The 25,113-nt window shown below is 31.7% G+C and overlaps 1 long non-coding RNA gene across 1 annotated transcript; it reads left to right on the plus strand.

Annotated features, from left to right (window-relative positions):
- The first annotated feature begins 7,694 nt into the window (after positions 1–7,694).
- On the plus strand, positions 7,695–23,697 carry LOC148607915 (uncharacterized). Its single transcript, XR_015915395.1, has 3 exons — positions 7,695–7,852; positions 22,994–23,146; positions 23,557–23,697. It is a non-coding gene; the product is annotated as an uncharacterized LOC148607915 (long non-coding RNA).
- Positions 23,698–25,113: the final 1,416 nt, after the last annotated feature.

A 25,113-nucleotide genomic window follows, 5' to 3' on the forward strand; every position in this document is an offset into this window, starting at 1 on the left:
TTTGTCAGTGACATTCATGAATATGTTCCTAATTTTTCAGTTTTGATTATCAAAAATATATGTTTTACACTTAAAACTAAAAAAAAAACATATAGCGGTTTAAACTAAGATTGATAAATCAAGCGGTCTTTTACCGAAACAGAACAAAAAATAATTTTCTTAAGCAGTTGGTCCTAATGGTCACTAACTGTGAAAACTTCATTTCCGACTTTTTTATGAAAGGGGAATCAATGGAGACAAGATTTGAACGATAAGAATGCTATCTAAGGGCAGTGACAAGACAGAGAAAATTGACACACACAACAACAATGAAACATAAGCAAAGTAACACCCGCGTAGAAATAAAAGTAAAGAGACAACATGGTCTAACTTAACCCTTGGAATATGGACAATGTGCTGCTATGTGTAGATAGGTAATATTTGTTTCAATATTCAGGTTTAAGCTATATTTTCGGATTTTGACGTATTTTGATAATTCCATAATGATGCTTCGTTTATTTATGCCGATATTTTATATTAATGTATCATAAAATAATGCCTAGCCATTTTAAGTTTTGTAAAATCTATCTTTTGGGTTTATGAGGTTATGGAAGAAAAGAAGGGCAATTTTCTTGTGGTAAAAATTTACCATTGCGTGAGCGAGCAGACAACAGATTCAGGAGGTAGATCTAGGGTAAGGGACACAACTCTTAGAAATCATTGGAACGTTTGTATTCATAATTTTACATCAATCGCATGTAAGCATCAACGTACCATGGACTGATTTCATTCTGTTTCAATTGAAAGCTTGATATGCTTTGGTGAAATTGATATGTTACAAACGTATTACTGATTTCAAGAGTTATGTCCCTTACCCTAGGTCTGCCTCCTTAAGCTTCTGTTCAATAAAATAGCTTCGTGTATGATGATCTTGCATCTACACTGTCGCCTGTGCATGTTTTGTAATTGTATTATATAAGGTTATAAAAACTTTTAGAAGTATGAAAAAACAATGTAGTAGTTTCATTTGACGCGTTGAAGTAAAGTATAATGCCTATTCAAGTCAATGGTAAAAACATAGATAATGTTTAAACCTTGAAAAACATTATTGAACAATTATAACCAGTTGTAGCTGCTTTATAAACACAATTGTGTATATCAAATAACAAAATATTTCCAGCACATTTTTTATACACATGTATTCGTCCAGTTATGATATAACTGACCTGAGTCACGTTCGAGAAACAATACTTTTTCCAAAAATGTTTGTACATCTAATCAAAATATTGCCATTTAAGTTGTATAACTGTTTTGTTGACATGGTGTTTATATTATGTAATACGTTGAACTTTCTTTATTACAGATTTGTATTATCTATATATTGAGGGAACATGACAATTTAATATTTTTTTTTATTTTGCAAATTTTCAAATATATCAAATAGTCAAAAACAACACAAAATTTGCAAATTAAAATAAAAAAAATATTAAATTTTCACGTTAAATCTGCAATAAAGAAAGTTCAACGTATTTATTTGCATGAACACAATAGCTGTTCGCTGTATTGCACTCCATTGGCAAAAATAAATCGTTCTTGATGAGGGAGATTTAGTTCACCATAACCTAGAATTTTGATTGGAGCTACATGTATCACAGTTAGAACTATTTCGGTTGTTTCTAACTTCTGGTTTTCGCGTAGATATTACTACTAGTTATAAGGACTTTCCATTTTTCTACTTTTGCTTAGATATTATGAATTTAGATATTACATGTATCACCTTTCATGTCAATAAAAGGCATGTTTAACCTAATTCATTATACAATAATTATGATTGAACTTTGAAATTGATTGAAATAAAAATAAATTTGTAAACATAGAAAAAATGATTTTATATATGTTGGTGTTAGTAAAATAGCATCGGGTAGAAACATATTCATCAATGAACCATATTTGTCATGTGGTAACACCGTCCTTCCTCATCGTATGATATGCTATCTGATAATATACTTTCGGCCACCCTTGTAAGTACACATATGGCTAGATACGAACAAAAAGAACAAACACAATAATGACGATTTCAAATACTTTTGATTCAGTGTTATTCAGGAATGTGATATATTCATGATTCTTGCATGTACACTGGACAATTTTAAACTTGTCAGTCTTTGTATAACGCCAATTTAAATTGTGGACCTTCAAAACAAAAACAAATATTGATTAATAGCGAGCACAGCTTTAGATCTGGCTGCTTCTCAGCGAGAACAAAGATCTCTACGGCAACATACACGTACAAGTAAGCGAGATACAGAATGATGAGAAAAAATATCATCGTCCGGAAGTGATATTTCGCGGAGAGAATGAATGTTCTATAACTATAATTGTCCCCAACTACTTTTTTGAAAACATCTAAAAATATAACTAACTTGAACAGCAAAAAGGATTGAAAGTATGTCCAATGTTAACATTATGAGATCGTCAAATTTCATTCAATGTCGTCTCTTCTACTTTCATTCCAAACTCAGTTCCACAGATAAACCTCGAGACAGAAACAATATCAAAATGCCAGAATAATAGGTAACTGCGGTTCAAAAGATATTTAATTATACATCATATCATATTTTAACAATAAATCATATACCTTTATGATAATTTTATTACAAATAAATATCAATAGTTGCTCATGTTCACACAAAAATTTGCGATACAAACTGAAACATAATACTGTTTAAAGAGTAATCAAGGGAACCAAGGTTATAGCGGTAATCAGAAGAATGTAATCCAGGGACAAAGACCAGACATGGAAAACAGACATACACAACAAAGAACATAAAGTAACTAAAACATGCATACAAAGTAACAAAAGCAAATAAGCAACTCGGACTCCACTAGAAACTGGGGTCATGGACCATGTGCACCGGTAGGGTAAGCGTCCTCTGCTTTTCTAGAAACACCCACCGAGTTGCTCATAAAAAGTCAAGTCCGGGGTAGACAAAATAGGACAGGAAAATTATGACCCATTGAATATATCAGTTTTCATGGTGCAGATGGATACATCATAACGATCCAAGAGTTCATGATGCCGACCATAAAACTTCTGTATAATGATGACTTAAATCTTGTAGCAACATAACCCTGTTCCAGAAGCCTATTTGTTAGAGTTCTAGCGCGAAAAACATGCTGTGCACAATTATAGTAGAGCCTTTTTTATATCAATATTCTTTTACAAGGAAAAACAGCAATACCAAAAGTACAAATGAAATTTGTCTGAATATTAAAGAAGAAAAAGGCGAATAACCAATGCGAAAACGAATGCCATCTTCTAACTTCTATCCAGATGTCAATGAACATTTAATCTATATTTTTGTGTACTGGATTCCTAAACTCCACAAGATTTCTTTGAACCAACGCTACACAGTTGGAACCACAAAATTTACCATCAAACCTCTTTCACAACTTCTATTTTCTATACTCACAGCTGTCAAAGAGGGTCCCCAGTCCTACCACGACACTTGTTACTTCCGTAGTATCCTGAAGCATTATACATCGTTGGTACTCCTAAAAAGGTGGTACACATAAATACAAATATGTAGTTCTTGGTAGAGATTCCTCATACTTTGTAAAAAACTAATTCCAAATTATCTTCCAAATATACCGAAGATGTTTTCAAAGTGCTGGAATTTTTTATCGACAACATATTTGTCCTGTGTGGTGGACGCGTTTTGTTTTCAACAAACGGTCGGCATTTCATTCGGAACAAATTGTGTCCTCTACTTGGTTACCTATTCCTTCACTCCTATGAGGCTGACTGTATTGAAGATCTGATCCAAAAGAAAGAACATCGTTTTGCTAGATTCTTTAATCTCAGTTTCCGCTATATAGATATATTATTGTTAAATTATCAGAATTTAGGGTATCTGATACATCGCATCTACCCCAGAGAACTTGAAATAAAGAATACTACAGACACTATGAAGTCAGCCTCATATCGTGGCCTACACTTAGAGATCGATGGTAAAGGAAACTTATTGATGTAACTATACGACACACGCGATGACTTTTGATTTCGTGTGGTAAATTTTCGTTTCATCTAGGGCAACATGCCTTCAGCACCTGCGTATGGCGTTTTAATATCACAACTCATAAGTTACGCCAGACCTTGTCGTGACTACGCATACTTTATGTATCGCGCTGTACTTCTTACAATTAGGCTTCTGGAACAGGTTTATATTGCTACAGGATTGAAGTCGTTCGTTACGGTGTATATATCTACACCATAAAACTGATTTGTTCAAAGTGTCATAGTTTTCCTTTCATTTTTCATCTACACTTGACTCGACTTTTATGAGCAACTCGGGGGTGTTTCTATAAAAGCAGAGAACGCCTATACCACCAGTGCATCTGGTCCATGATCCCAGTTTTAGTGGAGTTTTAACCTTTGTTACTTTCATGTATTTTTTGGTTAATTTATATTCTTTGTCTGTTTTATATGTCTTCTATTTGTCATTGGTTACATTCCTTTGATTTTCGATATAATCTTGGTTTCATTAATTACTCTTTCAACCGATGAACGAAATTGACTTTTTTTCGTTGTCAATCATGTCAGATACATGTACATTGTAAAAGCAATTTTCTAAGGTGTTTGCTAACAAATTGTTACAAAAACATTAGTTTACACACTTTTATGTCCTCATTTGTATTTTTTTCGGCATATTCGTTTTTCGTATATTTCTACTGATAAAGGCCTGTTCTTTTGTTTACATGGAAAGGATAAATTAAATGAATAAGATCAAAATGTCTTTCACTTTGTTACAATTTTAAAACACCGCTCATGGCATTATTGAAATTAATTTTATTTGAAAGTGTATGAATAACCGACATGGCCGGCTGAAAACGGAGCGTTTTACGTTAGACATCGGTCCTTAATCTCCTCCTTCGTGAGTAGATACATTTAAATGTACCGAAAAAACCTCTCAACTCCTCCTAACCCTCTTCCCTCGAACACAAAATTAGATCAAGACAATTTAGATTAAGCGCATGGACTGAATTAGTAAAGCTTCAATTCTACTTTTATATCTATAATTAAAAGAAAACAACACGTAACATGCATGTATGTGAAAATATATAAATATATCCAAATGCTGACAATGCTGACTTAAAATTCAAGTTCCTAACATAAAGACAATCAGTTGGTGGATTTGATTAGATCAACTGTAACGGGTCACCCAAAAATGTCTATTCTTTAGACAGACCTTCAAGTGATGAACTATCAACAATTTACATCTGGTTTATTGTTTGGTACTAACGATATATATTAAAGGAGAAGGCTGCATTATTGTGCAAGTCATAAATATAAAAACTAATCTGTTAAATGTTCATGGAAAATTGAAACAAAATAATTTCCCTTTCTTAACTTATTTATCGTGATTTACAATTACGGAATTTGAATTTCCTGCGCCTATGGGCGCCATCATGATCGGTTGAGCTGTGACGTCACAAAGTCGGTTTGTAAAATGAAAGAAAACCGGTAATTGATTACGATGCCCGAAGAATGCGCAAATTTGGGACTTTTCCCCTATAATGTCAACCCAAAATATATAGAAGAAGAGATTTAGGCACACCGGGTAAGCATATGTCAGACAACATTGACAAACAACGGGATTTGCAGCCAGAAGGTTAGTATGTCCGAAGAATATTCATGTTGCCGGTCAAAATGCTTTTGAGTATATCTCCATTATATTTTGTCAATCGTAAGCTGGAAAAGACAGCATGTTTTGGTGATAAGATAAACAGAATCGTAATAATTCGTGGGAATATTCTTTATCTACTTTTTATATGCAGTACTTGTATCAGTATCAAACCGACTTCGTGACGTCATCAGCAAATCGGAAAGTATCGGTACAGTCAATAGAGTCTGATCTTTCTTCACATAGGAGAAATCTGCAAGATGGCTATCCACAAATAGTTCAAAGATTTCGAATTTGAAAGCCCATTTGGCATTAAAGTTTATTTATTTGTGTTAACATGGGTATGCTTTTTCATAAGATGCTAACCTAATGCGAAGGTACTCTTTCTTTTTAACTGCAGTGACAAATGAGCGGCCACTCATGATTTTATTATCATTTATCATAATCGCAGCAAATAGGAGAATGGTAGAATTGCTCACTATAAATAAATAAAAGGTGTAACTTACTTTATGCAAATAGTTGTAAACTTTAATTGCAATTGCCATTTTTCCTTTTTATCCCTCTTTTGAGCCAAAATAGCGTTAGCAACATCTTGTAGTTGATTGGTCAGTTATAGATATAACCTTTGACCAAGCAAAGTGAATGCTAGAGACACATGGTAACAGGTCAACGCAGGCAATTTGTAAGATTAATTCATTACAATCGAAATCTTAAATAAATTGATACAAATGGCATCATCGCAATTTATTTCTGCTTACCAGTATGCTATCGCCAAGTTAATGTTTCTTTTAGCTTGGTCTGTCCTGCTCTTTCTCTATTTATTTGATAGCTAATGTGTCTTATGTCCTCGCACTTTAAATGGATGATATAACATTCATCATTACCCTTAATTGAAGTCTTCTGCTGACTTAAATCACAGATCCAATCAGAATTTGTGAAACATTTGTAATTGCATTATCATAACATAATCATATATTTTCGTAATATTTTTAAGCTTTCTTTTGTTTTTAATTAGATTAATTATTTTGCTTTAACTCGTACCGCTGTGACATCTATGGCAACACCGCCTGCACAAAGTCCAGCGCCCTAGACCACTCGGCCAGCTAGGTTATATAAAAATATAGCTTTCGCTGGCCGGGTTATTCCTCCTCGTATTTGTGCAGGCGGTGTTCCCATAGATGTCACAGCGGTACGAGTTCCCGCGGAGGGAACGATCAAAATTTGCATCTCAAAATTGACAGTTCTAAGATCGTTGGGAATTTGTCAGACGATTCTATACGTTTACATATCTTCCCTGTATCAATTTGATCCGATGAAGCAGTGTAGTGAATAGAGTCGTCACATTCCGAGACGTGTAAGTGTTTGCAAGAATCAAGCAAAATAGGAAAAATATGAAACATGCATCTAAAAAATCCACCTAGCTGACAATGTGATATTACTCAAGGATACATTCTCTTTTTGAAAAGACCATTATTTGATCTCTGTATCACTGGCTTTGCTCTGAAATTTTTCAATAGAATGCTAGAAAAAAAGGGTTTTCGACAGAGTTTTCTGCCGTTGAAATGTTCATTTTAGTGCATTCAAATGAAATTACATGTATAACTCAATGCACCAACATGAGACGGAAAATAAGATGTATTCTTATATAGTCAAATAACATTATATAAAGGATTGTCCTTCATATTATGCTTCACATACTGCCTGATTCTTAGAGAGACTGACACTTAACTGTTTGTTCATGTTTTATTAATGACAGCATAATCCGTTACCTTTTTGTCGGTCAAGATGAAACAAAGGACAAAACTTTTCTTAGTTCCAGAAAAAGTGATAGTTGTACATTTCAGTACCTAGACAGTTTTGTTACTCATATATTTATACGTAACAAAATTTATGTAATCTAACTTTGAAAGAGTGCCATCACAGTACAACATGCAGTGAAAACATGATAAAAGGTTTTTTTCTGCATTATAGTATTTTTAACAGCAGTATGCTATCAAGAGTCATGTCATGTATGCGCATGTATCAAAATGTGTAACGTATTGTTTATTTTCGTTGTTATCCGGTGTTAAGGTACGAAAATATTTTTAAACGATTTATTACACCTTGAAGATAACAGAATGAAAATCAATTGTTTTCCGTAATTCAGATATAGAGACTGAGTTTGTTTAGAACAATACATTATTCATAAGGTAAGTTGTGTTAACTATTAGTTCCCATCAATTAAATTAAGAGATTGTATATCCGTTTAAAACAATATTCTTTTAGTTTAAAGTAATTCTATAAACCTGGATAGTAATTAAACTGCTCAAATGTTTTCCGAATGTTTTAATGTTTTCATTACGCCGTTAGAATTACACCGTAATGATTGAAGAATTATATTCTACGAAAATACAGGAAAGTGGGATGACTGTTCGCGATAAGAATATTTTATAATTATTTCAAAAAACTAAAACATCTAAAAATATTTACTTTTATCATAGGTTTACTAGTATAAATTACGTTAACTTTTGAAAAAAAGGATTGAGTTATACATCCGGTCTAAAACACACACATACAATAATTTCTGTTTTTTTTGTTTTTTTGTTTTTTTTTGTTTTGTTTTTTTGTTTTTTTGTTTTTTGTTTGTTTTTTTTGTTCGGAGACACAATAAGCATTAAGGTAAAATTAAGTATAAACATAGGTAATAAATAAAATGAGTATAGTTATTGTCCATGTCCACACATCACATTTATGAAATTGTTCTATACACCAATGGTTGTCGGAAGTAAACATGTCCTATTCTCCTTTTCCATTTGGCATGTGATGTTGTACATGTAAGCGTGAATAATTGAACTTTTGCTAGGTAAAGTTAACACAGGATGGATTAAAAACAAAACGTTAAAATAGTAAACGTAAAACAATTTTGAAGTATTCAGCTCAAATGTAGAGAACGGACAAGCGTGCTTGTTTGTATTTTAAGATTTACAACACGTCTTTTATCAGATGTCAATTTGTACAGGAAACGATCCTTGTGATAAAAGCGTCGAAACGTGTTGGCTTGAAGTATACATGTCAAACATTGACAGATAGTTGTCGATGGATTGGATAAAACAGTAATTTACTTTAAGTAACCAGAAATCATTGATACAATTTTGTTTTGGCTTTTACGGAGAGACGATCTTGTCTGTACAAAACTGTATCAAATATGTCTGTGAATAATATTTACATTCTCCAATCTTAAATAAATCTTTTCTATTAAAGGAATGGTCCAATTTTTCTTGAATTAGATTGCAATATTTTTGTTTGAAAAGAGGAACTTTTTCCTCAAGTTGTACAATAGAATTCTGATACTTAGGTTGCACCATTACCTCAAAATTGCTGACAAAAAAGTTATAAAAAGGGCATTTTCAGAACACCATTATACTATTTGCTGAAAAAAAAAAATTGCGGGTGTTTCCAACCTTTTGGGTTTTGCTTTAATATTGCCATTTGTTATACGGACTTTGGTCTAGAACATTGTAATTCAGTAATTTAGTTTTTACACTTCATACAATCAAAATTTAATTTACTGTGCATAATGAAAGTATTTATTACTACATGGAAGTATGTGAAAAAATAACATACGTATACATACGATATGGAAAATTCTTATATATATTCCATATGTATTATATTATATTGTTGCTGTCAATTAAAACGCTATGGTATTGTGTTAAACTGTTATACTGTTCCGTGCTCATTTGGTGAAAAGAAAGAATCACACAAATATGTTTGATCGTATAATATTAAATTATCATAGCTACCTCATTACAAGAATCCAAATAATTTCAGTACAAACTTTCGATTACAACTTATATGCACTCCTTGTTATTAATCAATGCAAATGTAATCTGTCATTAGTTTGCATTACATGCATTTAGATAATCGAATATTGTTTACTTATACCGTTGTGATTTACCAAATGGTCCACTGTTTAACAAGAACCCACACAAAAGATTTTAATTAATTTTATGACTAACTGTATAAAATGTGTACATATTTCATCAGCAAAAAAAACGTATTAATGAGAAAAGGTGGACGTTAATCGAAAAAAATAAGAGCAGGAAAAATGAAAAGAGTAATTTTAGAAGCCATAGATAATATACAGGAAATGCAAATAAAACAGCAATAGAACTACGTCACGGGTTAAAGTACATGTACATGTACCAAACCTTTTTTTTTCTTGACGGATATATGATACATTACTGTTATAAGTGATAACATACGGACTTTCAAAAGTTGTCTATAATAAATACTGTGATGGGAAAATGGTTCATATAGATATGATTTCCTTCAGTCATACTGGTTTATTTTGTACATTCATATACATGCTGAACATGAATATACTACATTTTTATAGAGTCTGTACTAAAAATTATGCGTGAACCTTCTTGTAATAGACGTGAGATAGTTCAGTCATATTTTGCCTTTTTCAATAACCCTGGCTAATCTTTTGTTTGTTTAATTCATAAGAATCCCCGTTTTGTCTTTTTTAAAGATAAATTCGATCGTTATATGTAATAGCTTCTTGATTCTTTTGCTCTATCTATCAAGATTTTAAGACTCCCAATGATATCAATATGCCATTTACTGAAACTAAAGCGTTGATAAGGAACTTGCTTTGATCATACAAACGCATGTCACAGATACTTTGGTTAATTTGGAATCCAGAACAAATCATAAAAAGTACTTAACAACTTGTATAGTTTGCACTTACAATAGTTAAAAACATGCACATTTTCAGTGATATTGACAAACAAATGTGAAAGATTCATGGTACTACTGCAGTATCGGTATGAGTGTCAATCAATGTTTTGACAGCTTCAAGAACTGAACAACTCATACATTGTAAAATATGCATATACACTGAAAACAGGATTATTTGTTATATGTTTTACTGATTACAAAACAGCCCTGCTATACAAATGGTACATTAATCAAATATCGTCTTGGTTTTGGTGAACTGTTTATTACGTTTGATTATCTAACCGAAAATAACACGTGCAAAGTTAGGACACTTAGTCCTTAAAACTATATGGAAGGATGTCCTTGAGAAAAAAAAAAAAAAACAATATATACGTTGGTGCCACCCTTACTTAAATAATAATAATAATAATAATAATAATAGTAATAATAATAATAAGCTTTAAAATCCAATCTGAGGTATTGTTTATAGTGGCAAGGGTACGTTTATATTCGTAAAACAATTCTATTGGTTCATAAGTTAAAGCAATTTGTGATTCATTTGTTATCAATACTACATTTTGCTATAGGTGGGGAATTATAATTTGAAGTTTTTGTAAGGTAAATTACAAGAAGATGATATTAATTTCTCATCAATGTCAACCGAAAAAAATTCGCACCATCTTTTTTTGTGTCTATAAATTTGTTTCGCACAATTTTGAATAAAACATTGTACTGTTATTTCTTCCAAAGGAATATTTGTGACAGTTTAATTTTTGCGTTACTGATCTAGTCGAGAAAAGAGCGAAAATATATCTGCCGGGAAAATTTCACCGTTTACAGTATAGAGATTTTATAAGAGAACCTTTATTAAAGGCCACATTTGTCACTTTCGTCACAAAAGTTTTCCTTTAAAAGCTAATCAGTAAACATTTACATTAGAAATATGAATTGTACTCGTCAAGCGTTTGTTTTCGATGATCAAGTTGTCAAAATGAAACAGTTTGTATAATTCATTTTAATTCAATCAGAAAAATAAAATTAAAGATTTTTCACTTATTTTGTAGAAATATGGAAAAATCTATGTTAATTTAGTCCATGTCACAGTAATTTTAATAATGCATTTAAATGAATTATGTTCTTGGAAGGGTTAATAAATCAAATTTATAAAGTAATTGAAAGATAAGAAGTTGAATTAATGCAATAATAAATTGTCTAAGAGTAATCAAGGGAACCAAGAGTAAAAGTAGAAGTATTAGAAATGACAATTTTATTCGATTGAGACAAGAAAAAACTGGTTTTTTTTCGGACAGACGTACCTTGTTTGCAAGGTTAATGGAAGTCTAAAACATAATTCTATCAAGTTTTTTTCTGCATAACATTTGTTTTTTTTTTCTTTTCTACAGAGCTTGAATTGTCTCGTTTTGGTCTTGAAAAGGCTGACTTGCGCAATTGTTACGTAAGATTTAATCCTTGCAAAATTAATCTTGAATTTCAAACTTATCAATTATATCAGATTGTATCAAACCTATTTGAGAAACTTCATAAAACCGCCAAGAACTAATTTATTACATAAGGCTATTGATTACATTATAGTAAATCCTTGATAAGTTTATCATTATGTGTGTGGGAAAATCATTAACATTTACTACTATCTGTGTTGTTAAAGAACCATCATTGTTGATGATATAGCGTCTTTTAATAACAACATTATATTTCAAATGGTTATTGATTCCATTACTAAAAACGAGGAAAAGCAACATAAGAAAGATAATGATAAATGTGAACTGCATGTGCCTCACTTTTGTTTATTTATATATATGATTTTGAATCTCGTTTTATATATTAATTGTTTGTGAACGAAGCAGAAAAATGATGAGTATGATGTAAAGACTGTTTTGATACGTATCTGAACTGTCCTAAACGATTTATTGAAAGAAATGCATTAAATTGTGTATTCGGTTTTTAAAATAACAGAACATGTGTTAACGCTTCAATGATTACAGGAATTAGATAAGGACGAATTAGAAATAAAAGCGTTCTATATACATATATGCATATACATATGCACTTACTTTATACTTTAAACTGTACAATGTTACAATATAGAGGTAGAAACTTTGAGGTTCAAATTCAGCCATCAAACATTGTAAAAAAATGTTATCAAACATTCTTATTTTATCCACTCAAAGCATCATTTGCTGTAACAATCGTATTTAACTTTTTTATGCAGGTTCAAATAACCTCATAAATGTAATTGATTTTTTTTTATCTAAACGTCAAAAATAAAAGGTAAAATTTACAAGGAAGAGATACAGTACAATGTGCAGCAAACATTAAATTAAATTACTGTTAGCCAATATGTTCTTTGTTTTACTGGTTTGGTTAAGAATATGACATATACCTGCATTGTAGGCGCTTTCAAACTAGATGTCTGTAAGGGTTAATCTTTGTATTTTGTATCTTTCAATACAGGTTATCGTAATTGTTGAACACTTGAGATAAAACCTCCTTAAATTATATATGTGACTTTTTTGCACGCGGACCTCCTAGGTTGATTCACATTTTCAAATCGATAAACACGTATCATTACTGCAAAATCAAGTTCTTAAGTTATTTGGCCTAATATATATAAAGTGTTGGTAAGGAATGAGAAAATTAAAAATAATTATCATGATAACTCGAAAACTTAATTTCCATCTTTCAATTCTATAGCGGATCTGATTTAAAACGTAAAAAAAATACATCGTTTAACCAGATCCTGTGAAACTAGATTATGCTATATAAATCATGTAACTTATACAATATGATAATATAATATAATATACATTTTTTTTTAAACAGACCGAAATTCGGGAATCCAATTCATCGCATATACCACCCCCCCCCCCCCTCTAACAAAAACTTTGATAAAGGACACTACAGACATTATGAAGTCAGTTTCATATCTTAACCTTCATTCATATATCGATGGAAAAGTAAAACTCATTATCAAACTAAACGACATAAGGCGATGATTTCCTTTCAAGTATAGGTGCAATTAAGACATCAGCAATATTCTTCATCGTAAAGAGGTAGTCTCCAAAATTCGACAATATTTCAAACATCAATCTGCTCCTGTTGTCTCTAACAGTTACACTACCACAATAATTGGTAAAATTTTCAAACATGAAAAAGACCTGACAGAATATAAATATTGAGCAATACTTAAAATGACATTTGACTGTGCTTCTTTTCTCTTTAATTACAGTCCTTTTGGTCATGTTATCACAGGAGATTTGAATATTATTGAGAATGAACTCCGACGTAAGGTGGTTTCTCGTGGTCTAAAATTGAGAGAAACACAGCGTCTCAATTGTAAAGTTAATTGCAAAACTTAAATGGTTGCTGTTGACGATTGTGCCAGATCATGGATAAAGAGAGAAAAGGACAAAGAACAAGAAGTTGAGTTCTTGTCAAATTGGATACGTGCCATATGACGGTTGGTACGGAATCGTAATAACAGTCTCCAGAAATGTGTCAATAAAAGACCGTATTCAACGAAGCGCTTGAATCCCTTTCCACACTACATGTTATATATGTTATCGTCCCTGCAGACAAAGCTTCAAACAACATTGTATTTGATTGCATAGTGCATTACCTCAGTTGCCTTATTAAGGAATTTGGCACTAATAGTAACATCCCATGAAATGCCACATACAAACATCTTACTTTTAATAAAGATGAAATCCTAAACAACCACAAGTCATTCATGTCTTCCCTCAACATCTAAATGTGAACTCTCAAAATGTGAGGACTTACCTTACTTTTATTGAATTCCCATAATTCATAAGAATCCATTCATAAAAAGGTATATTACAGGATCTCCACCTTGCTCCACGTAGGAGATTTAATTTTACAAAAATAGTTTCCACAGTGAAAGACGGACAGCAAGCTTATTGCAATACCACCTTCTCTAGCAAAGGCATTAATCAAATGTGGATACTTACAAATTCAAAAGATTTACTTCAAAACCTAAATTCCCGCAGTTTTTCGTAAATTAGTTCTCTCCAAACTTTTAACTCCTCAACTCCTTACATTACGTTACTACCATATGATATATCGAAATCTTGTTCGATAGGACTTATTCGTAAATCGTTTGCTGTTTCAAAAAATGTTGTTGTTCTCAGTTACACATCCACATATTTTTTTTGTAAAATATCACAGAAGGGCAAAGAATTCTACACAGAAAAGCAGGTTTGCGATATGCTTGACTTCATTTTTGATAACATATTTCTCACTTTTGGAGTTTTTTAAACTTCAATTCCAATGGGCACTGACTGTGCTCCACTCCTAGCCTTTTTTTTTTATTCATACGAGGCTGAATTTCTTTAGAACCCCGTAAAGACTAAAAAAAATAAAGATGCTAAATCATTTAACTTAACATACAGATAACTTCTACATATGGTGTTTATGTTTCACAATTGATTCTCTACGCTGTAGCAAGTACTAACTACTCTGATTTCCATGAACGCCAAAAATATCTTCGTAATAGTCTCCTTAATCAGGTGTATGTGGAAATGCGTCTTAAAAGGTCTCTGTCTAATTTGTTTTAGATGCTAGTCCTTGGTTTTAAAATACTCATTTTTTTCTAAAACAATGAGTAACGATTCGTTTCCTTTTTTTTTTTTGTAAAATGTTCTTTGTGCACGCTGCAGTGGAAGAGGGAGTTTTATCGCACTGTTAAACCTTGATTTAACCCACCAATTCGTTTGAAGTGCGGTACCAGCTGCTCTGGCGGTGTAATATATATTTTGCCGGATTTATTTTGGACTTGACTTGATTATGTTTTACCCTCATCCATCTACGGCAACATCTCTTTAGCACCTACGTATCACAATTTATAAATTATGCCAGTGCTTGTCGTTACTATGCGAACCTTTTGTTCCGTCTAAGATTTTTTACAATTCCGCTTCTGAAACAGGGTTGAGTTTTATTGCCGTCACTGTGAACTGGTGGATCCTTACGGTGTATCCATCTGTAATATGAGAACCGATTTGTTCACCGTATTATAGTTATAGTGTTCCTTTCCTCTCCCCTCTCCACGGACAAGAAATTTCATGAGCAACTCGGTAGATGTTTCTCGAAAAGCAGAGGAAGCTTTCCCTATCAATGAATCGGTTCCTGCTACCCTATTTTTGGAGTCCGGGTTGCTCATTTGCTGTTGACCCTTTGAATGTATTATTTTGGTTATTACATGTCCTACGTTGTGAGATTTTGTTTTAGTTTTACCTGTTTGCCCTTTATCCTTGAAAATATTATTTTGATTACTGCACGAATCTAGATTTTTTGTATTTGTTAAACATACTCTTTCGTACATAGTTTCAAATGAGTTTTGGGCCGGTTTTCATTTATGAACTTCAAATATTTTGGCTATATTTGTTTACGTGTCTACTAATTTGGAAGGTTGAGGCAGTGAATAGGTATAAAACGATCTTTACATGAACCTGAAATTTTTTATAGGCAAGGACGAGGTATAATACGATCTCTACATGAACCTTACAAAAATATCACTATTTCATCAGCATTTACATTCATGGTGAATCATTTTACTATAAATATTAAAGCGTTTGAATTATGAAATTAAAATATGTAAATTAAAAGAACAGTGTCAGTCGATTGAATTTTAATTTGTTATGAGATTGAAATTAATTTTTATTTTTTTTACTATTAATATCAATATATATCTTAGCATTATTACATCGAAGATTTGTAATCACTAAGCAAAAAGAAACACTTTTGTAAAACCATAAAATATAAAGTGAAATAACGAAGGATGCATAGCTTTAGCAACCAATAATTTGTGTTGAATGAAACAGTAAATCGATATTTGTTATAGCAGGTCTTTTAGGGTTTATTCGAAATTACCATTTGATTAAGTGTTCATGAAACAATATTCAATAGCCTGCACATATTTCATGGATATTTTACAACTGACTAGGAACGTAGTTTAATTTTGTTTCCAATAAACAAATGTTTTCGATACCTGTGTCAGTAATAATTCGTCAGCACAACCGTGTATGCATGCATTAAAATCGTTATTAACGAGCACATGTTGTTCAGTTATGTTTTGTTTTAAATAACACACTGTCGTAGTTAGTTGAATAAACGCTGAAAGAGGATTATTAGAAAGAGTAATCAAGGGAACCAAATAAACAAAGGGGACCAGTTGCTCATAAATGTCAAATGCTAAAAATCCTCAGAGTAATCATGGAACCAAGGCTATAGCGGTAATCAAAAGAATGTAATCCAGGGACAAAGACCAGACATTGAAAACAGACACACACAACAAAGAACACAAAGTGACCAAAATCATACATACAAAGTAACAAAAGTAAATGAGCAACTCGGACTCCACTAAAAACTGGGAGCATGGACCAGGTGCACCGGTAGGGTAAGCGTCCTCAGTTTTTTTCTAGAACCACCCGCCGAATTGCTCATAAAAAGTCAAGTCCGGGGTAGACAAACGAGGAAAGGCAAACTATGACCCGTTGGAAAGATGACTTCAATCTTGTAGCAACATAACCCTGTTCAAGACGCCTATTTCTTAGAGGTCTAGCGCGATACAAAAAGTCTGCGTAGTTTCGGCAAGCTCTGGCATAAAGTATGAGTTGTGATATGAACACTCCATACGCAGGAGCCGAACGGATGTAGCCACAGATGAAAGGAAAGTTGACAATTCTGAATGAAAAAGGATCAAGTTTGTCGTAAAGTTTGGTCAATAGTTTTCCTTTACCATCGATTTCTAATTGTAGGTCAAGATATAAGGCTGACTTTACACTGTCTGTGGTATCTTTTATCTCAAGTTCTTTTGGGTAGATGCGATGTATCAAATCCCCGAAATTAGGATTGTTTAAAGATAATACGTCATCTATATAGCGGAAACTGAGATTGAAGGATCTAGTCAAACGATATTCTTTGTCTCTGATCAAATCAGCTATAAATTCAGCCTCATAGGAGTGAAGAAATAGGGGAGCAAGTAAAGGACCACAATTTGTTCCCATTGGAATGCCGACCGTTTGTTGAAAAACACGTCCACCACACTGGACAAATATGTCGATTAAAAATTCCAGCATCTTGTAAACATCTTCCTCTGTATATTTGGAAGATGGTTTGGAATTATTTCTTACAAAGTATGAGGAATCTCTACCAATAACTATATATTTGTATCTAGGTGTACCATCGTTTTTGGAAAAACAACTACGTATAATGTTTTTAAGTTGGGATTTTAACTGAGTATGGAAAAAAGAAGTATACAGTGTTGAAAAATCATAGGTTTGAATGCTATTATATTCAGATAATATTCAGATAATAGTCTTGAACTGATTGTCTCCAAAAGAATTTCAGGATCCACATTGAATTAATACCACTACGGGAGTAACAAGTGTTGTGGTAGGACTGCAGACCCTCTTTGACAGTTGTGAGTATAGAAGTTAAAAGTTTTGAAAGAGGTTTGGTCAAAGAAATAAATGTGAAAAATCAGCATAGGATTATAACCAGAAAAAAAATGGCACAAAACTTTTATCATTTGAACGAAGATATAACCTGTGACAAAAAAAGTAAATTATGATAAATTTCCTGACATGTAGCTAAATTAAGTAGATTCAATACAAAAAATGAATACAATTTGTATAAGCGTGATATGCAATTTTTTCTCCATCTTTACGAAACACATTATAAATTTGTTTGTGGAAAACCTGACCGCAAACCATCGTGGTGCACCGTGTTGGGAAAGATGCCACATTCCTCGTACGTTAAAGAACCCTGCTGTGGTATTCGAAAGGAGTAGGAACCTTTGCGCTCCGCCACAGGAGGCTAAATTGCCGACCTTACCCATCCCCTCTTTTTCCAGTGGCAATCAAAATTTGTCGACCCTATTATCCTTGTGACCCATTCTTTTTTTTATTTTATGTTCATTTTATCATCCATTTCATGTTCATCGTCTGAATATAGCTGAAATATTGCTGCTCGGACGTTAAACCCCAACAAACAAACAAATTATACCAACTATGTCAAAAGTTATATACATGTTTAACTATATAAAAATTATTTATTTTGTAATAATAGGTAAGAAGTAAAAGCTTGTCGCTTGAAACTATTTTGCATACGCTTATATATTACGTAATTCTCATACGACGGTCTGGTAAAGAATTCGTAGATTGCGTGGTGAAGTGCATTACTCTATAAGTAATTAAGTGCGATTATCTATATTGGTTTGGAACGATGAGTATCTTGTGATTCCATGTTTGTGTGAATTTCATTTAAATTGAAAAGGGGAAACTACAACAGAGATATTTATTAGTTCGTTTTACTTTATTAACATACAATCACCTTGTCAGTATTAATAATTCATACTTTGGTCAAAGAATATTTTATTTGTACAAACATAATCTTCGTTCTTTTATGGCTCAAGATTCGGCTATGTTCTGTACTTTGTTTTGGAACCTCATTTCATCTTATTACTCTGCGAATACAATGTGTGTGAAATTGTAAATATTTCTGACACTCTAATTGGGTGAGATTAAAGATCACAGTTCTATTTGGCATGTCTTTTATATTGTGGCATTTTTAGGTTATTTCATATCTTCACAATGTATGCATACGATAAATTATTTTGCCAAACAAATCTTCGAAAATATTAGATGATTATATGATTATGGAATTTGCTGTAAATAAACGTTTTGGCAGCTAAAAGTATTGTCATTTTTGACTAACTGGATTGTCATTTTGACTAACTGCCATAAATGTGTGTCAATGTAATAAAAGATAACCCACCTTACTTATTAATGGCAAAGTGATACCTATTAATCATATCTTACATTTTTTTTCAAAGTCCCTTCGCAGTCTCGAAATAATCTAACAATTGTTACAATTCTCATATTTATTACGCATCTATTAACATTTGTACCACATGCATTTATGGACGTATTAATCTTAATCGGTCCCTGTTTTCCATAGAGCCGTGGGTGATGCATTTTCAAACAAGATGAAGACGGTGGAGAATTGGACTCTAAAGTTTTAGTAGTAAACTTGATGGTTCCAATTTTAACAATATAATGGTGTAAATAATTTGCAGGAAATGCATTTAAAGGTTAAGGTCGTTCAAATCCACATAACGATTTTATAATATAATACACTAATGTGTACCGAAAATACTGTTTTTTTTTTGGTTCCAAATGTATTCGATACACCAAAGTCAAATCATATGGTCAAAACGTGAAAATAGGAAACAACGACGATAGACAGTCAAAACATAGAGGCATAGAGATCAAACCGAAAATACAGTAAACAAAAAAACCCTAAGTTAAAAAATAGGGAAATATACAACAAACTAGTATATTTGCAATACAAAGTCGTGCATAACCAAATATATGGAATTAAATTTTGTGCTCTGAAATGCTTTAAAAACTCACATTCACTACTTATAGCTCATATGGCAACTCCTCTCGGTGCTATTATATTTTCTTACAGCTCAGATAACGCTCATGCAAATCAGTTCACTCTTATTAGGCTGACTTTATAGCTGATCTGATCCGAGACAAAGAATATCGTTTGGCTAGTTTCTTCAATCTCAGTTTCCGCTATATAGATGACACATTACCTTTACACAATCCTAGTTTCGGGGACTTGATACATCGCATCTGCCCCCAAAAAAACTTGAGATAAAGGATACTGCAGACACTGCGAAGTCAGCCTCATATCTTGACCTACACTTAAAAATCGTTGAAAAGGAAAACTATTGGTATTGGTACAAATTGGTTAATTTTTATGACGAATAATGATAATAGTATAAACATAAATATTTTAAAGATATTCCTGGTTTTTACAAAGAAATGATAAAATGTTGGAATTTATCAGGTGGGGTCCATCAAGAAAAACCTACTACATTCACAGAAATAAGAAAACAAATATTATGGAATAATAAATATATTAAATTTGAAAATAAACCTGTAATTTTTGATAATTGGATTAAAAGTAATATAATTTATATAAATGACATAATAGATGCAAATGGATGCATATCTCAAGAAATCATTTTAAGTAAATTGAAAAACAAATCTAACTGGATAGCAGAAATTCAAACTTTGAAAAAAGCCATACCAAATAATCTTTATCATCAGAAAATTCTGTAAAGAGTGTGGTTCATTTTAAAAGATTTCAAATTTGTTGGAAAAATATAGATATAAATGTAAAAAATATTTCGAACAAGATATTGTATGAATCATTTATAGTTAACAAATTTGAATCCTCCATTGGAGTAAGCAAATGGTTAAGAATTTTTGATATAAAAGACGTATTTTTATGCCAAACATTTATAATTTTATTTTTGGTTATTTATAAGAAAACAAATTGAAGATGTTTCGATGGAAACTTCTACAATTCATAATTCCTAACAGAAAACTATTATGTAAGTGGAAAATAACTCAAAATATTCAGTGCAATTTCTGTAATGAAGACGAAGATTATCTTCACTACTTTATACCCTGTTCGTGCTTAGATAATTTTTGGAAAAAAATACAAGAAATTCTTCGTATATGTAACATGAATTTTGAGATTACTTTAAAACATCTTGTTTTGGGATATAAAATATTTGATGAAACATATTTTTGGTTAAATCTCTTATTAACTATAATAGGTTTTTCTATTTATAAAGCATGCTATGTATCTGAACATAGAACCAAACATGTTAATACTTTTGATATCTTAGTTAAAGAATTGAAGACTACAATTAACTCAGTAAATAATAATTCAAAATTAATATTCATCAAAAATTATGTATCAAACAACTATTAGAAGTGATATTGTATGTTAAGTTGAATGTATTTATGTATTAGTAAATTTATGTTTGACACTTTTTATTATTGACCAAATTATACAACAAACGTGATGACTTTTCATTCAGAATTATCAACTTTCCTTTCATCTGTGGCAACATCCCTTGCGTATGGAGTGTTCATATCACAACTCATACGTTATGCCAGAGACTTTTTGTATCGCGCTAGAACTCTAACAAGTAGGCTGCTGGAAAGGGGTTATGTTGCTTCAAGGTTAAAGTCATCACTGCAGAAGTTTTATGGTCGTCATCATGAAGTCGTGGATCGTTGTGGTGGACCCATCTACTTATTTATTCAATGGGTCATAGTTTTCCTTTCCTCGTTTGTCTACCCCGGACTTGACTTTTTATGAGCAACTCGGTGGGTGCTTCTAGAAAAGCAGAGGACGCTTACCCTACCGGTGCACCTGGTCCATGCTGCCAGTTTTTAGTGGAGTCGGAGTTGCGCATTTGCATTTTTGTTAGTTTGTATGTATGATTTTAGTTACTTAATGTTCTTTGTTTTTTTCTGGTCTTTGTCCCTGGATTACATTCTTTTGATTACCGCTATAACATTGGTTCCCTAGATTACTCTAATGGATTTGATAATATGATTGATGACTTTTTTTTTTTTTTTTTTTTTTTTGTTGCCAAAAATGTAATTTTGTCAATTTCGGATGTTTGTCCACTATTTCCAAGTTACCAGGTAAGCTTGCAGCGGGTGATTTGGGTACGAAATAATTTTTTGTGGCCCTAATGTTTCAAAATTAGAAGAATCAATAAGCAATTTTTAAGTAACTGTTTGAATTCTTTTTGACTTTTTGAAACATTTTTTTTGTGATACTGATCATTACATAAGCACACATATAGCAAGGCATAGTATCTTCTGTCGAGGCCAACATGATTGACCGAAACCTGTAATATGAAATTACAAATTTATTGACAATTTTAATAACCAACTCAACTAGATGATTTGTAGAATAGTTGTTTTCATGTTTTACCAAGAACATGTAAGTTTTGTTTGCTTAAATCAGTCTTAAATATTCTTTTTATATAAAATGGAATATTTTGTTTGTGTTTCTGCAGCTTTTAGTCCTGGTGATCAAAGTTCATGAAATCCAATTCTAACTCAAAATGGCGGTGTCAAACGATCGAAAGTTATGATGATGTATTGGCCCGGGTTTGATCTATATTGGCCCTCTTTTTTTCACATTGGTCTGTATAGATGCACGGTTTGAATTCATACCAATTGGTCAGTTTTTGACATATTTTATCGTATTTTGGGTAGTTGATTAATAAATTTTAATATAATGCCTCATGTGTGTCGATTATTTTTATCATATTTTTGCTATATGATATTTGATACAAGTAGCAGTCTTTATTAAATTCAGATAGAAGGTGATAAAAGCTTGTTATAAACACAAATTCAGATGTATTCCTTGTTCACAAACTTTTACCGATCACAATATAAGTTTTTAATTTTGAGGTTGTGCTTTTGAGATAAAAAAAATAAATAGATTGTATGTGGAATTGGATCTTCGTAAGAGTTATCGTTCCTGAATTTTTATTTGGCAACTATTAGTGTATGGTAAATGTAAGATTTTTTTAAAAGAGCTGATCTGAATACAGAAATGAACATCGTTATGTAAATATATAACATATGCAGATTTAACAAAATGCATTGTTTGGATTTTGTGGGGATTTCTACGCCATGAATCACTATTGGCAGTGTCTGAATCTTATGTGGTTGGTACTTTGGTAATATTTTTTTTTCCAGATTGAATTATTTTGGAATGAGTAAAGCTGGGACGATTTGATGACGTGTATGGGGTAGATATGTACCTATCACAAAAAATTATCAACAAGAGCACTGTCTGCTAACATGTTGATTAAACACTGTTTAGGACTAACTGGTATCCTCTATCTATATGTGAGTGATCGATCGACGAATACAAAGCCAGTTGACTTGTTTTAGACTGCCCCTTTTTGCATTTGGGAATTAGTTGTTAGATTCTATATGTCTGTTTTTAAACAAAAAATGTCAACGAGTTAATGTTCATAAATTACCATCCGCCACTTCCATACGCTTTTTCTATGAAATTGTGCTTTACACTAATATGTAATGTTGATTAATAATGAGATACACTTTAAAAAAATGCACAATTGCCAGATCAGTTTGATGAAAATATTCTCTTATATATAATTTATAAGAAGTCAATCTTTAAACAGGTAATATATTTTGCTGTTGTTTTGGTGGAAATAAACCCCTTCGCGATTGCTTAATACATACTTTTATAATAGTAGTAACAATATCAATGTATAAAACGTTTCATTTCATAGATATTAGTTCTACCTGGAAAAGGAAACGACCTGTATGTTGAAGTGGTACAATCGGTCTGTGATGTCCTTAATTACCCGAGATGTCAAAACTTTTCGATGTTAATATGCTATGATAAACTGAAGTAAGTGTTATTTCAAAGTAGTTTAGAATCGTCATAGGAATTAAGTTGGACAATTTTGTTCAACTTACGGTATGTCATTTTGCATTCCTAAGATAGGTTGCTGAAGACAAAAGTTGAAAGTTGTTAACATATACTTTAGAAACTAAATAGATGTTAATCAACAAAACACGTTGAGCGTTGACATGGAAACTAAAGAAAAAATTTAAAAGAAAACAACGAGAAACTTTCCCTAGATGTCAGGTACCTTCTGATTTATTCACCCACATACTATATTTTCAATGCCACTTTTCAAATATCAAATGTTTGATAATATTTGCAGAGGCTTCATTATCTGCGTTGTTTAACAACATCGACAAAAAATACTTATTCGTTCGAGTACTATTCAATGTTATCTGACAGCTAAAATGGATACAATCATCGGTGATTAGAATCTTACTATTGTAAGACTGAATTTTGTTTCCTTTTTGCGACAGAAGTATGTCTATTAGAAAAATCTTTAAAATATTTGAAAAAAAAAAACAAATATACTACATTACTCCTTTTAGTACTTTATAGAAAAGAAATTATATGGGAAATTTCTGGTTTTGTGCAATAGTGTAGTTCATCATAGAAGGAATTAAAGGTCTGGGAAAATAATTATGACAAAATGTAAAACTTAAATGTTAAAATTATATTATTATTCATGTCCTTGGAAATGACTTTGTAACCTTATATGATATATGCCATATGTGGTATGAGCTTGATACGGCTTTTGCTACAAATTTACATTAGAGAATCCTTAATGTTGCATGGAAAATGTCTTACAGCAAAATCCGTTGTTTTGATAAGTTCAATAGTTCAATGATGTATAATAAGCTAAATAAGTATGATTTCAGAAGGTTTTTTTTTTTTGTTTTTTGTTTTTTTTTTTTTTTTTGAGCGATGACTGTTTAACAATGCCAAGGATAATCAATTATTTAGGTCGCATAAAGTTCATTTTAAAACAAAAAGAGATAGACAAATTAAATATTTTGTTAAGGAAATTTGAAACTTTACCTTATAACTTCACAAAAGGCCACTAAGATCACGTTTTCTTTGATCTTCTTGGAAATGTTTCTTTACAAAAGTTGGTAATCCAAGGTTTGCTAATTGTACACATCTCATGGAAAATTTACTTGTAAATGTTGTAATAATCTAAATCATATGGTCAGAATTATACATGTATGATCAGATATCTTGATGAATTTTGATAACTTTTAAAATATCTACCCAAAAGAACTGAAGTTGACCAATTCTAACAATAATAGTACTTGTACGTTTTTTCCTTAATTTAGAAATAAAACAAGTGAATGGTAGTTTTTAAAATTGATATATTTTATCGTCAATTCAATAACCCTATAAAGGTTAACGATTAATATTTGAAAATAAAACGATATGTATTAAAGAAAGCGTAAAA

Source organism: Perna viridis, chromosome 9 (assembly GCF_037379345.1).
Source record: "Perna viridis isolate PV_CMFRI_1.1 ecotype Kerala chromosome 9, ASM3737934v1, whole genome shotgun sequence".
NCBI lineage: Eukaryota > Metazoa > Mollusca > Bivalvia > Mytilida > Mytilidae > Perna > Perna viridis.